Genomic DNA, 16,421 nt, shown 5'->3' with positions numbered 1-16,421 from the left:
GTATTGTATCAGGATATGGTAGTGTCTTAATTTCACTGAGATATGACTCAGGTAAGTTGAGACACAGAACTCAATCAGTTAGCTGCACATTTCAGAAGAATCTGCAAAAGTATCTCTCTCTAGAGTGAAGCAGTGCTGTGGCAGTGAGTTTTTTCTAACTGGATTTTTAAGCATATTTTTATGTAAGCAGGCTTGATAGAAGAGCCCATACAAGAGATTAATCTGATTTGCAACGACTGGCTGGAGTCAATTTCCAACACTGATTTTGGTTTAACCTGCTCAGTTTCTTTTACAGAATTTACTTGATCATGTTGTTCTCCCTTTCCCCCTGATGCCAAAATTAGCAGAAATACTACTACTCAGAGACAGTTTTGAGTCTTTAAGTAGCAAAGGTATTTATTTTGAGCAACGTTGGGGATTTAGGCAGCTCTCTCTGCACAAACTAGCTCTGAAGTTCCCAGTGAAAAGTCAGGTAATTTATACAGTTTTCATGAGTGATTACAACATGTTTGCATGCATATTCATCTAATTTTGCAATCTAATTTTCATATCCATAATAGGTGGAGTTTAGGCGGAGCTTGAGGTGGAGTCATTCTTTTGGGGAGTTTTCTGGTGGTCATTCCTGTTCTTCAGCCTCAGGAGGGTCATCTCTTCTGTTCTTCGTCATGAACTCTTCAACTTTTCCTGATTACGTACTGGGAGCTGGCGAAAACTTTCCCTTGATTCAGCTTGTTTATCTCCCCGGATGTCCATTCTGTCTAATTCATGACTACTAAGCTGTCCTTTCTATTATCTTTTCATTAGTACAGAACATACATAGGCAGAGCTCTCAGAGCAGGGTACCACTTGTCTCTGCTACCCCTTGCATTAATGTTGCAATCCTCAGAGCGAGAGTCTGTAGTATCTCCTCAGAACAGAATTCCAGCATCTCAGAACCCTTACTTGGTTTCATCCCTACTTAAAAAGATACTTGAGGATCTATGTTCCTTAAGACATTGTTTGAAGGTAGGGCAAATTATCTCCAGATGTGACCAGTGATGTTGTGTTTTAATTTTTCCAGTCAAAAAAATGGTGCTCAGCCATGGATTTGCCAGAAAGGTTATTCCAAACTAGCTGAAATTTACTCTTCAATGTAGCAAGAGTTTCAAAATTATCCTTTCCACCCAGACTTCAACTCTCACATTCAGCTACTGTGTGGATTGCTACTAAGTGGAGCCATATTTTGTTTTCTTGTGAACTTGGATAATATGTAAAACTAATCTATACTGAAAGCTTCTCAAAATCCTCTGATCTTGTAAAAGAAGGATGTTGCTCCAAGCTCTAGGAGTGAGCCCTCTGCTATTTACAAAGAAGCTTTTCCCATCACACGGAAAATAAATTTGAGAGACTTTTCTCTAGCTCATGCAATTAATTCTATTCCTAGAAAATTCAGTCTTGACGTGCCCTGGGAGAAAAACAAAAGGAGGGCAACATGAACCTCTGTGTGTAATCTTCTATTTGAGTAATTGTAGATTATTTGTAGTGACTAATCTTTCCCTTGGAAAAAAAAGCGAAGCAGGGTTGAGTAATGTGCGCTGCAATGGTTGCTGCAGCTGGGAGTTTAGAGTTGGACTGGAGCCTGAAGTGGCCTCATTTAGAAAATAATGAGCTTTGGGAGTGAGTACTAAAATCTAAATATATGCTCATGTACAGTAGCCATGACACAATAAATGCCAAATGAGTGCTGGGATTTGAAAGATCTCTCTTTCTTAGCTGGATCAGTAAGAGGAAAACTGGAAGTTAAGACAGCGTCAGAGTAGGTCGGATCAAGCAGTAAAGGCCACCAGCAAATGATTTCAAATTGAAGAGTTGGGAAACCTTGTACCAAGTGTATAAGTATGATTTCTTACGTCTCAAACTACCTTCTTTTTTTGTTCACATTTCAGATGGAAAGCCTGGGAGAATGCCAGAAGAGGTTGATTTCTTTTTTTAAAAATAGAAATAATAATAAAGTCTTACTTCAGCAAAATGTTTGGGGGAGTTTGGTGTATTTAGAAAATTCCCAAATTAATAAGATGTGTTTTTTGTCACCACACCAGTCACTACTGGTGAAAAGATGAAAGAGAAGAGAAAAGGAAAAGAAGCAAGGAAAATAACTGAGAAAAAGCTTTCAGAATAAAAATCAAAACCAAAACAAACCAACCAACCAAAAAGTAAAATCGCTCCAATTCATAAGCTAAGGATTTTGATTTTGAAAGCTTTTTGTGAATCCCTTTCCCTCTATTCTGTCAGTTCTGCTACAGAGCAAGAATGGTGATGCATTGAGACTGATATATTCTATCATATGTAGCTGAATGGTAGGACCTGCTACCACCTCTTTTGGCCACTGAGGAATGTAAGACTGCAGTAGGACACCTAGGACATTGTTCCTACAGGAGCTACAGGCCTGTCTGATGTGTTTTCTGAAGGGCCTTTAAATGCTCATGAAAAAACCAATCAGCTTCCTAAGCCTAGCCAGGAAGGCACTGAGACATACTCAATCCTTCTGTATAATATTCAGGCATTGAAAAAGAACAGGAAAAGACATTTTCCAAGCATCAACTGTACTGTTCAAACTTGGCACTGGAGAAGAAAAGGGGCCCTGGGAGCACAACCACTTGAGTGCTCAACATGAATCTCTCTTAGACTGGATCTCTGGAAGTATTCAGAGTGAGCAAGGCCTGACCTTCTCTTCCAGCTTAAACCTTAAGCCACTATTTCCCTAGCTAGAGGGAACATGAAACATCTATTACAGAAAGCCCTGGTGTTTCAGTGAAAGTCATGTTGATGGACTATAAGCACCAGAATCTTTCAGAGACCTAGAAACAACAGAGCAGCCACTGATTTAACCAGTTGCATCTTGACCTGGGACAGGAGCGACCTGGACTTCATATATTGTATTGCAATGAATATCCCAGGGGAGAAAGGCCCAGTAACTTTTCTACATGTTTTTAATTTCTTCCAATCTCATTTTAATAGAGAGAGGAATCCTGTTCTACTCTTTCAACATCTACCGAATTTGTTTCTCCAGCTGATCCTAGCACATGTAGAAATGTCTTTCCACTCCTGGGGAATGCTGGACCTCTGAGACATTTGGGCACAGATTATTTCTATCTCCTCAAGCTCTTTCTGTCCATTCAGAGGAAGGTAAGTGATATAGATGCTGCTCCTCTATTCTCTGTTTACCAGAAAGCATTTCTGGAAGGTCTGGACTTGTTTCGGTTTCCTTGAAGCTTCATTTTAACTTTTGCATTGTAACAGTAATTAGCTAACGGTCAGGTAGCTATTACTGATCTTGTTTTATTGTTTGCTTAGCTCTGTATAATTGTGTGATGTGATATTTATTTTTATCTGTACTTACACATAGCAGTAGCAAGTAGTTTTTATGTGTAGAGTGGATTATCTGTGACCTTCCCAAAAAATGCACCATAGAGGACCACAGGCATGGGATCAAAGCAGGAGCTTTAAAACACAGGCAAAGGATCACATCAGCAAACCCGTGACTACGGACATCTCATCACTGGTCAGTTGTTATAAACAAGATACAAATAAGTTATCAAAGGAAAGCAACCCCTGCAGCTGGCTAAAACCAGTGCTAGTGGTAAGGGAAGAGAACAAAGAATTAGTATATAACATATGTTCAACTCACAAATGAGGCTGCAATATGGTATCACAGACCAAGGAAGAAAGAGCAGAGTGTAGATGCTGTTACCAAACACAGAAATGATCCCAGCCACAGGTTCTTGGCTGAGAAAGGAGAATTAACAACCCACTCTTCCCAGAGAGGAGATGCTGTCTGTGATGTAACTCCCTGCCCATGGCCTGGAGCTATCAGCTTTCATACCCAGAGGGGCAGTGCAAGGGTGAGCACAATACCAGAAAAAGGGGTAGGTTCTAGGAAGTTTGTGTATATGCCATTTTTAACTGTATTTCATTTGAACTGTGTATCATTGAAATTGGACTAAAAATAGTCATTTCATTAAATGACTTAGTTTCGTAAAACTAAAAATAAGTTCTTGATTTTGCACTTAAGGTGTACTCCCCTTTTTGCTCATGAATTTGGAGTATAACGGTGGAGAATTCAGGCAATTAAGTCTTTTATATGGATGCATAAAACGGGTAACTCAGTGCAGAGCAGAATCTGTACCGGGAGCAGCAGGGAAAATCCCATTGGTGTGTGTTGCAGTCCAGCACAAGCCTTGCCAGTAACCTGGGCCATTAACCAGGGGTGTTTCCAACTACTGGATGGGGAGTTTCAGTGGATTAATTTCAGTAAAAGGACTCACTGTCAATGACATGCAATTCTGGTGGAAATCCAAAGAAAATGTAACAGAACAGGGCAGGACAGGCTGTTCTCAGCTTCCTGTGAAGCTCCATGCTTCTATAAAATGGGTTGTACAGTCTGCTGGAAAATACAGGCTTCACAATTTTACGAGGCACAGTAAAATAAAATGATTGATGGCTTATTCCTGGCTTTTTAAGCAGCTTGAACTGAGCAAAACATTTTTCTGTCATGTGGTGTGTTAGGGCCCAAGATGAGTGCTTATATTTGTGTACAAGCTATGCTCACCCTCTGCAGTAATAAAATTTTCTCTATGGACCCCATTTCAATTTCTGCATGTTCTCGGTTGGTTTGCCACTGCTAGCTACATTTACTGAGTTTCAATCAGCCCTGATACATTTCTGAGTCAGAGGGGTGGAAAAAATAGCTTTACTTTAGGATGGTGTCTGTTGCTGTGCAAGAAACTATGCATATCTAAAGTAGCGGCTAAAGCCTTCCTAAAACCACTCAGGCAGGCATTGTAGGGTGTATAGAAGAATACCTGACTGAAGGTGAATCATGATGTTGAGTAACCCACAGTGGCAGGCATGTAATAAATTTATTTAATACACAGAATCTGTGCATGCTCCCTTTACTGTTCTTCAGCATTTAGCTTCGCTCTTGTCCAGATCAGGTGTGGGGTGGCAGTGCAGCATGGCTCCCCCAGCCTGCGTGCTGGATCTCCTACTTAGGGCCACTGGCAAACTGGTGGAGAGGCTGGGAGATGACTAGAGACCCCTAATTTGACCAGGTTGTGTTTCAATGGGGTTTTTTCCCCCATTCTGAGTGATCAGCTTTATGTTAGTAGAAGGAGAATGAACCATTCATGTACTCAAAAAAAAGTAGGAGGATTCTCAGAAGTACAAGCTACCCTGTTTCAGTAGTATGTTTTCAAGGCATTTTTGAACTCTTACCCTCTTGCCATTCTTGCCTCTGCAAAATAGATATGAGGCTTTGAACATGGAAGGCCAGACAAAGGATGAAGAGAATGAAGGTCCAGTTACACCAGAGGTGTCAATAAAATCAGAAAGACCAACCCCCTGTATTAAAAGCATTTTCAAGAGGAAGAAAAGATGGGTTATAGTTGTAGGCAATTCCCTTCCAAGGGGAACAGAGGGCCCAGTATGCTGACTGGGTCCAATGCATGGGGAGGTCTGCTTCTTCCCTGGAAACTTCCTAGCCTGGTGCAGCCCTCAAGCTACTACCCATCACTGACCACCTAAGTAGGGGGCGATGAAGTGGCAACACATAGTCCGAGTGTAATCAAAAAGGACTTCAGGGCCTAGGGACATTTGGTAAGAGAATCTGGGGCACAAGTTGTATTCTCCTCCATACTTCTAGTTGAAGGCAGTAAACAGGAGGAGTTGGAAGCCATCATGCTGCTAGAAAGCTATGGACCTAGTTTCTATTACTGAATGGAAATGAGGATGAATCCCATGACTGGAGTGTGACTATTGATGGCTACAGGTTGTTCAGAAGAGACAGGGGAGGAAGGAGAGGTGGAGGGGTTGCCCTCTACATCAAGAGCTGGATTGAGCGTGAAGAGTTGTCTCTGCAAAACAGCCACGAGCAGGTCAAAAGCCTATGGGTAAGAATCAGAGACAACAAAGGGATGTCTACTGTGGCTGATGTCTACTACAGGCCACATGACCTGTTGACAAAGCCTTTTTTGCTCCAGCTATAGAAGGCATCGGACTTGCAAGCTCTTGTCCTTCTGGGGGACTTCAACCACCCTGACATCTGTTGGGAAAGTAGTATAGCAACCTGTAAGTAATCCAGGAGACTCCCTCCACGGCAGAGGGGTTGATGCTATGGAGAAAATGGGGAACCTGCAACTGATCTCATCCATTTTGTAATCTTGTCTTTAGTGTTCAACAGCTTAAACAAGAAGTTTTCCTTTTTTGATGGAGGTAAATTTAAAAAAAACCTCAAAATTTGTCAGGAAAGCTGCTTGCTAGCTGACATTTTTAATTACCGTGGGAAAACAGACACATACGAGTTCTGTGTAATATTTGATTTCCAGCATAATTTTTCAATGAATATTCAGATTGGAAATGTATGTGGAAGAGAGAGGCACTTCAGATGAAGATGTTACTTGTGAGGTACACATACTGGTTGTTAAGGTAACAGAAGAAGGAACAAGCAGAAACCTTCATCTAAGCCTAATCCTCATTGAACTCAACACATTTTGGCTGACTAGAGTTCAGTATCTAAAAACTGGAAAGAACATAGCAAAAGGTCAAATACATAGACATGTTAATCCTTTGGAGAAAACAGTTGATAAGTCTGCTCGAGTTATCGAACCTCTTCTTCAACCACATGAAATACTCTTCATGTCCTAGTATGCGAGTCTTGTACATTAAAAAGAGAGAGACAAGGTTGTAACTCACGAATTATAGCAGAGGATAGGAGAGCTAGTGACACAGCAGAGCACGTCAGAGCTTAGAGTCTGGTAAACAAATGCAGTTGAGCTTCTAATATTAATCATAGTTCATGTGTTTGGAAGAAAGCCTGAAAGGTTGCAAACCACACTGAAAGACTATTCAACCATAACTAAGTCTATTGGTTTGTCTGGGATAGAGTCAAATTTCCTCATAGTAGCTGATATGGGCTGTGTTTTGGATTTGTACTGGAAACAGTGTTGGTAACACAGGAATGTTTTAGCTATTGCTGAGCAGCGCTTACACAGTGTCAAGGCAATTTCTGCTCCTCATACCACCCCACCAGGGATGAGACTGAGGATGCACAAAAAGCTGGGAGGGGACACACCTGAAACAGCTGAACCCAACTGACCCAAGGGATATTCCATACCATATGGCATCATACTCTGCAATAAAAGCTGAGGAAAGAAGAAAGGGGGGGACATTTGCAGTTATGGTATTTATCCTTCCAAGTACTCATTACATGTGACGGAGTCCTGCTTTCCTGGAAAATGGTTGAACACGTGCCTGTTGATGGGAGTTAGTGAATGAATTCCTTATTGTGCTTTTCTTGTATGTGCAGCTTTTGATTTAACTATTAAAGTGTCTTTATCTTAACCTGCAATTTTTTGTGCTTTTACCCTTCCAATTCTCTTCCCCATCCCACTGTGAGGGAGTAAGCAAGTGTCTGTGCAACAATGAGTTGCCCACAAAGGCTTGACTGTGACACTAAGGCAAAGCTTGGCAAGACTAACATGCAGGACGCAAGCAAGCTGCAGTATTGATCTACTCTGTAAATGAGACTCACTAAGACATTTATAGAAGCTGCAGTGACATAGACAAGGTAACTTTTCCCCTAGCTAAGCCTGCAAATGCAGCATACCCTTGGCTGGAGAGGGGCCTTTTGTTTCCATGAACACTTACTCAGATTTAGAAACTGCATGTCACATTAGCAGGGCTGTATTTTGCTATAGAGCTTCCCAAAATGATCTCACTTTCTCCAGCAGACTGAGGTCTTCCTACATGTGCCTATGCAGACGTTGTTGAGAGAAACACATTTGATCTTCACCTGATTCTCAGTTAGAAAGAATAAGCCTGTATTTGTGGACTTATACAGAGAGGATTTTATTGCAAGAAATATCTTTCTCTCTCCTTACAATTACAAAGGAATACTGCAACAGGATCCTGCTGTTCCACTGATTAAGACTATTCTGCTGTTTCTTCGAGGAATGCTAAATGCATTGCTCTCTTAGGAAGCCCAATTCTCTCAAGCAGCTCTGCCTCTGAAATCTGTAATCACAATAGCAGATTAAAAAACTCTCAGACTGTCCCATTAGCCCTTGGGCCAATGCTCCATGCTAAAATACGCAATTTTCTTTGTCAATGCTCAGACTATCACCATCTTCAGTGTGGGATTTCAGTTCAATATCTGAGCTTTGTAATATCTCCAGATTTACAAGGACACAGCTGCTTCTGTCCAACAAAGCTCTGTTTGAACAGGCTGTGGTACTTGAATTAACAAATGTTTCAGATCTCAGGGTAGCCTAAAGGGGTTGTATGAATGCTTGCTTGGCTAATAAGAATAGCATCATGGACCTAAGGGTACCGATGACCTTAACTGCCCTCAGTAATTTCATTTGGGGTTCCCACTCCATACCCTCTGTGCAAGGGCCTAGGAGTCCTGTTCGACTTTGGTCCCAGGTCCGAAAGTTTTGCCTGAGCTCACCATGAGGGAGCAGCAGGAATGGGGGCTGCCCCACACAGCAGGGATAGGACAGTGTACAGGGTGGCTCCACCATGGTCAGGGAGCTTGCTGTTGGGCAGGACAGGGCTGATGACAGCAACTGGCTCCTGCCAGCCCAGGGACAACCAGCACAGCACAAGGGGACAACACTATCCTGAGTCACTCCCTCAAATGGGCTGGGATTAGGGTGAGGCAGAGTGGGGTCAAGCGTTGCTGCTCAAGACAGATAAGGCCACTGAGTGCCTTCATGACCCTGAGAAACAGAGGGGCTCAGCTGCATATTGCCTATTTCTCTGCAAATGATTTATCCAACTAACTACTTTTACTGCCTAGAAGTCATAAAGCGTGTATTCTCAGCTTCATGATGAGTATTGTCCCATCTGTGATGTTGGCTCCCCATGAACCTAATGGCTGCAATATACAGAAAAAAGCATAAAAGCTGCTAACCAACTTAAGTAACCATAAGAAACATGTTACTAACATTTGATTTTATCATCTCCCTTCTATATGTGTTAAAACCCATATCCTATCTCCCAAGCAGCCTTGATGCCATGAAAGTCAACTTTAATTCAAAGGAGGCTTTGAAGCTGGGACATCATAACGTAATGATATTATTCATAGCCTTGATCTTTTTATCAAGAAAAACCATGAAAATTTATATCAAATAATATTGAAATAGTGTTCCCTCTGTAGGAAACTAAAATCAAAAGGAGAGATTGCATTTTAAGAGGGGATAAGGTTCTCTTTAGACTGAATTTATAATCTGAGCCACAGCAATCTGAAGGCATACTCTTGTACTAGCGTTATCACTGCTCTAAGCTAAATGTCCCATTTATTGTGCATACAGGAGACTGACCACAGCCAAGGTTAAGCAAACTAGGGTTAGACGAGAGGGAGCTGTCAGGGTCTGGATGTTTCAGAAATGTAAACAATTTTGAACAGAGAAATTCTACCTGTTGAAACTAAATAAGTAATGAAAAAAATTGTAACATCAGCCTGCTACCAATCACTGTGATTTACTTTATATAAACATACATTTAATGAATACTTTCCACACTCATATCTACAATAACTCTATTCTTCATCTAGTCCTTCAAGAATAACCAAATTTTAATTCTTAATGGCTTTCCATATGCTATGAAGCATACAATCACTCAGCTTGGTGCCATCTCCAAATTTGCTGAGGATGCACTCAATCTCTCTCTGTCATTAATGAAGAAATTAAATAACATTGGTTCCAGTATGGACCCTTGAGGGACACCACTTGTTACTGATGTCCCTTGGGACTCTGAGCCATTGACCACTACCATCTGGATGTGACTGTCCAACCACTTTCTTATCCATCTAAAGGTTTACTCATCAAATCCAGCTCTCTTTTATTTAGAAAGAAGGATGTGGTGGAGGACTATGTCAAAGGCCTTACAGAAGTCCAAATAAATGACATCTGTAACATTTCACTAGTCCCCTGATGTAGTCAGTCCATTGTAGGAGGCCCCTAGGTTGGTCAGGCAGGACTCTTTCTTGGTGAAGCTTTGTTGGATGTCACGAATCACCTCCCTGTTCTTCATGTGCCTTAGCATAGTTTCTAGGAGGGTCTGTTCCGTGGTCATCCCAGGCATTGAGGTGAGACTGACAGGTCAGTAGTTCCTAGGGTCCTCCTTTCTACCCTTTTTGAAGATGGGTACTTTTTCCAGTCAGCTGGTACTTTGCCTAATTGCCATGACTTTTCAAATATCAGAGAGCGGCTTGGCAGCTACATCAGCCAATTCCCTCGGGATTCTGGGTTGCATCTCATCAGGTACCAAAAACTTGTGTACATTCAGATTCCTCAGGTGGCCATGAACCTAAGCTTTACTTATAGTGGGAGGGACTTTGCTGACACAGTCCCCATACTGCTGTCCATCCACTCAAGAGGTGTGGGAAGAGACGTTCCTATATCATCACTGAGAATTTTAGATCCTTTGGGATGTTTTACATAACATTTGAAGCTAGAAATACAAATAATCTTTAAAACTAACCCCTATTTCCTCTCTTAAGAGTGGTAAAATTAACTTAGACATATAAGAAGGGGTAATATTTTTGCAGTTACAATACAACAGTGTGGTTTTTTTACACTCTTGGAAATTCCTCATTAAATGCAGATGTAGTGAATCTATCATATAATGTAAGCACATTCTCTTCTACAGTTCAAATCCCCCATTTTTAGCAGCAAAATAGATCACAGTAGACCAAAATAAAGCACAAAGAGACATTCCCTAATCGATATAAAATGAGCATTTGCTCATTCTGTAGCTGTGTACATTTGTACAACTTAAAAGAAAATGCAAGTGATTCTACAGTTCTAGAAAATACATTGATGGATCCATTGTTTCATTGCTGGACAATGATATTCAAAACTGGTTTAGGCTATATGACAATATATTTTTTTATATTTATGATTGCATTAGGGGAGAGATTCACCTCAGTGCATTTACATTACTGATAGGGAGAGCTCTTTGAAGCAGATCTTCCACTCTGCCTGACTTACTGGTTGAATAACAGTCCAGTCGCAGAGTATGAAAAGTTTTCCTTCCACTTATGGGTATTCTGTCCATGGGACCAAATTAGAGCATCTAGGACATGTCTGTTGCAAATTTATTCTAGATGCTTTGGATTATCCACTCTAGAACACCATACTGCTTACAAGTGTAGACCTGGCATAAGAAGACAGGGTCAGGAAGACCTTCTAGAAGCAGCAAGATAATTAAATCTCTTTTGTGGAGTGTTCAGGGAGGGAAGGTCCTATGGCAGGGCCACATAGCACCACCTGCAGCCAGAAGTCAACAGCTCACACAGCTTGTGGATTCTCACTGAAGAGCAGAGAGCAGCTCCCTGACCTCAGGTGAGCCTGAAGAACTTTCCAGTGACCAAAGAGGAATGTGCAGGGCTTGCTTGCTGCAACTCAGAGAGTTAATGAGCTAGTCTGGAAGCAAGAGCTGCTGACAGAACATGGCAATCTGGGACAGAGCCAGGGATAAGCTACTTTCATTTTTGGTTGGGCCAATCAGTTGGCCTGATCTAATTGGACTTCACTAGTAAATTTGGGTTATTTACCTAGATTTTACTCAGATCATACCTGGCTTTTTGAATGTTTTGATCTTCTTTATGGAAAGGGACAAGACAGATCCCCCTCAAAGCTTTGTCTGACTCAGCATTTCATACCAGGCCATGTGTAAAGTTAGTTCTGTGGTCCCTGCAAGGAATCAGTCTTTCGCATTACTTAATGGTAGCCCCAGTCAGACAGGTAAAGTCATGTGGAGATCATTGAAGTCAAAAGCAGGTGAGGATGGTTTTCAGTGATTACACACTAGATGTGTCAAAACTGCAAAACTATAACGTGATGAGAAGATGCTGGATTGGAGCAATAGAGCTGACTTATGGAAAATGTTAAAGAGACTGGAAATGCTGTTCTTAGACTGAGATGGCTTAATGAAGTGTCAAGGTCTCATTTTCTCATTCATGCTGTTAGTCCTTCACAGCACAGATGACCCCTGCAGAGTGAATGCTATTTTATTCATAATAGACAAAAGTAGTGGTGACTGAAACACAATCTTTTAAAATCACCAAATGGAAATATAGTATTCAACAATTCTTTAAGGTGCTCAGCACACTGATTTTAAGTGAAGAACATTAAAGTTCATTTAGGAAGCTGAATGTTCATTTTAAAAGTGTGTCATCAGTCACATTTCAAATTGAAACTCAAGCTTGCTGATGATGGGAATGCCTTTCTTCAGCAGAGCATTCCAACTACTCATAGAATAATGAAAGCTGCATTTGGCTTATGAATAACAAGAGGAAATTTTTTACGACTTCAATTTATGCCCATTTCAAGTAGTTCTGAAAGAGTATAGTATTTGGAGGGAGCTTCAGAAGTACCTAGTAACATGGTTATGAGGATGCCAGCAGAAAATATGCCACAGGTACAAAGAGTTTACTACTTGATTAGACACGAGCAGTAAATAATAATTACTAACACTTTATTGAAATATTGAAATTAGACCTTTATAAACAATTTATATACTAAACTGTTACCTGTAAGAGCCCTGATTAGGGACGATAGCAATCAGCTTCTGCTGCTGTAACTCCAGCAACTCTGTGCCTGATGGCTTGGAAATAAAGAAGATATGGGAGGGGTTCTGTGTAATGCACAAAAGGATGCATCAAGTTCATTGCATATTGACATAGACATTTTTGAGCAGTGGCATAACCAGGATTTTTTTAATTGAACAGCAAAGCAGATCAATCTCTTTCAGAGAAAATGCAGCAACAAAGGCAGCATCTTATGGTCTGTTATCCACGAGTCAAACACGTGTGGATCTTGGCTGCAATCAGCAGAGAAGATAACAGTGAAAGCTGAAGAGAAACAATCCACTCCATATTCAAAGTTCTCTGCTAAAATAGCTACAGGGATGTTAAATTCTCATTTCACAGGGCAGTTGGTACCTAGAAAAGCAGTGATCTGTGATTATTGCTTGCTGTGAACGGTTCACCTGTTTCATTCTCACAACTGCTTCTCAGATCCTTCATCTGTGCTTTATTTCCCTGTTTGTATTTTGTCATGAAACCAATATAATAAGCCCTTTTGAGCCAAGAATATTGGCTATGAAATGTCAAGCACAATGGGGTATTCATCAGCAGTTATGAGTTATGAGTGAAGTGAATGCAAAAATACATTTATAGGGGAAAAAAACCCAAGCTTTTTATATTTTGAATATTTCCTGCAGATTAGGACTGTGAGGAGCACGCAAACTTCTGAAATACTGATTCTGCACAAGTTCTGCCTCTGTATTTCAAAACACAAAAGGAAGTCTGTATTTTGGCCTGGGGAAAAATGCAGTTGCAAAATATGAAAGCAGACCGGCCTATTGGGATCTTTTTTCTGGAGATACATGGAACTGACTATTTGTTTTAAAAATGGAGATTTACCTGTTTCAGGCAAGATCATTTGGATTTCTTACAGAGAGCATATAGCAGGTGAATGACTACTGAAGGGTCTGAGCCACAACATTGGATATTGAATGCTTCTTCAAGTCTATTTTGATAAACTAAATCAGTAGCCCTGTTTTGGGGGAAAACTGGTTTTGTGCTGTTTGGGGCAACAGTGCTGAAAATCTGGCCAATTGTTTAGCTGCTATGGGTGATGGACCTCACTCACCCAAGCATTAAAGTCTGAATATCTCTCGGTTTGACAGTGAATTGCCTTAGAGGCAATGATGGTACAAACAGCCTGGGAAGCAAGCACTCCTACAGCTGGGACTTTGGAACTTATATCCTAATAGAAGTAGGCCATGTTTGCTGTGACTCTGACCTTGCTGACTTGGGGGATTTAAAGTGATCTGGTCATCTAACAACTTGGAGGCTTTGGCAAATACACCACCTAGTCTGACTTTTGCAAGTGCAATCTTGTTCCAGTACTCCCACAGCAAACTCCTGGAGAAATAATTTGCCTAGCACACTGTTTCTACCATGTCACATCTCTTTTTTGTGTGTTCTCACTGTCGCTTCTCTTCCCTGGACAAGACACCCGAAGGCTTCCTGTAGCCCATACTTCCCGAATCGACCACCTCCTGTCTGCTGCCAACATACCAGTTCTTGCCCCTCTTCTGACAGGTGCCTGTGGCATCTGACCACTAATGATTGTTTGAGAATATTTCATGCCCTCTACCTTACCAATCTTCATGCATGAAAAGTGATTCTCCAGAAATCTCTACTCAGCCCACTGACAACCTGCAATTTCTTTCTAGACAAACCCCTCATGGACATGCCTACACAAGTTTGACTTGAATTTGACTGTGGCCTTTAATTGTGACCACTCCCACCATGTTTGCTGCTTTGTCTTCCTTTTGTCCCTTACCTAACTATCTTGTCCCCTACTGAAGTGATCTTTCCAGTCTTTTTCTCCTGCCTCCTGGGCATCACTGCAAATGTGAATGCTTCAAATCGCTTGTGAATTGAAACAAATTGGAGAGCCTAACAGAAATTAAATGTTTCTAAGGTACAGTTTTTTTCAAGATCTGAGCTTGAGGCTGTAACTGGAATGGCAATTTAAATTAAATTAAATTTACAGGTACATTTATTTTGTGCATGATTATAAGGAAAAGTAATCTTTTCTTTTCTATTGCTTGTCAACATTGCCCAAGCCTGAGTATACATCCCTTTTAAAGAAATCTGAAATGTCTCCCCCGAGTCACTCTATGCCCTGCTTAGTGCTGCATATAGACAAATTTTAATAGCCCAGATGCTACCTTAAAATTAAGAGTTTTAGATCAAGACAGGTGCCTATATGTTTTGTGGTAATACAAACATCTACAAGGAGGTACAGGCCTGTTGGTTGGAGATTGCACTAAGATAGGACTCTAGTAAGTGATTCCATGTAATAAATAATGAAGCCAAAGAAATCAGAAGTGCTAATAATATTCTCATATTGGTATTTCCTTTGTTATTTTTTGCTCCCCTGAGTCAATCTCTGGTTTAATGTCAGCATGAATGGGAGTTGGACTGGATCTGTAGTTGGTGTTACAAAAAAAGTGTTGGCAACTGATGACCGTGTCATGAGCTTTTGGTGACTGGAGTAGCACCAGCAAAAGGTATCTAAGGGACTGACTTGGCTGGGAAGCTTGGAAGCTGGAATCAGAGAAATGAGAAGAGAATCATGTGTTGTTTTTTCTGGAGAAGACTTTATGTTTTCCCTTTGGGTTAATGTGGAAAAAAACCCAAACAATCCCCAAGCTATGTAGTCTTTATGTACTTATTCCATATATTATTGTTTACATATTTTTTATTTGCACATGCTGAATGTTCAAAAAGAGAATCCCCTTTTTTGGTGCAGAGAATCTCCATTTAGAGATTCTCCACTTTGCCAGGAAAATGTTATTGAATATCAGATACATGTAAGTTCTGTTTATTAAATGTATCAGATAACAGACTTTTAGCAATAAAGAAAACTTGGTCACGAGCAACACGAAAAACAAAAATTTGCAGTGTGAAGATGCACTTGTGTGTTTGGACTGTTCATATTTTTATCACCTCTGGATTATTAATACCTCTGATGCCAAAAGTGCAATCTGAATGAAAATGGTCACTTCTATTTTATGTGATGCCTACTTTCCCTTAGAAAGTACAGAAAGAAGACAGTTTGATAGAATGAAGTATGCTCCTATTTGGGTTTTCCATTTGTTTAAACAGCTTTCTGGTGACTAACTTCAGTATCTAATTAAAGCTGCTGTGTTCCTGGTGTACCTCTCAAGAAATGCTGCCATTCAGGTAATTAATGTGCTGTGCCTGCACTGGCTCAGATACCTATATTTGCAGCAGGCTACTTTAGAGCATGCTGTCTTATCATTGACCTTGGAGAAATCTGGTGCTGACCTCTCACTCAAACAGACTTTGGGACAAGATAGGCATCAGACCCGACTCTGCGTGATGATTCCCACTTTTCTAGCATTAGCATTTTCAGTTATATGAGATGCTGATAACATGTTGCATCACATGTGAGGAAGACGATTGTTTCTTTCACTTACAATCAACCCATCTGTGCTACGTAACAGGAAACATCCTAAAGAACAATCAGCACTGATTTTGCCAGGCACCCTTAGGTCACAGCCCCTTCTGACGTACTGGGTGTCTCTGAGTAGAAACATAGTGCCAGATGGCCTCCTTGGCACTCAAGATGTTGCTTTTCATAGCACAGCTTCGCTTATGGTTCCAGGTGAAACAGACAGAGTTTCTTTGCCCTTCAGCACTGAATTCCTAGCCCAGACAGATTAATTAATTAATGAAATGTTACGGCTGCTTATGAAAGATGTGATAGGTCTGTAGCTTCATCCGTGACTGCAAGTAAAAGAGGTGAAGGTCTGGCAGGGTTTGTCTGTAACAGAGG

Source organism: Pipra filicauda, unplaced genomic scaffold (assembly GCF_003945595.2).
Source record: "Pipra filicauda isolate LSUMZ 115617 unplaced genomic scaffold, ASM394559v2 scaffold111_size4109106_pilon, whole genome shotgun sequence".
In the NCBI taxonomy this organism is placed as follows: domain Eukaryota; kingdom Metazoa; phylum Chordata; class Aves; order Passeriformes; family Pipridae; genus Pipra; species Pipra filicauda.
Note: the sequence above shows the minus strand (reverse complement) of the source record.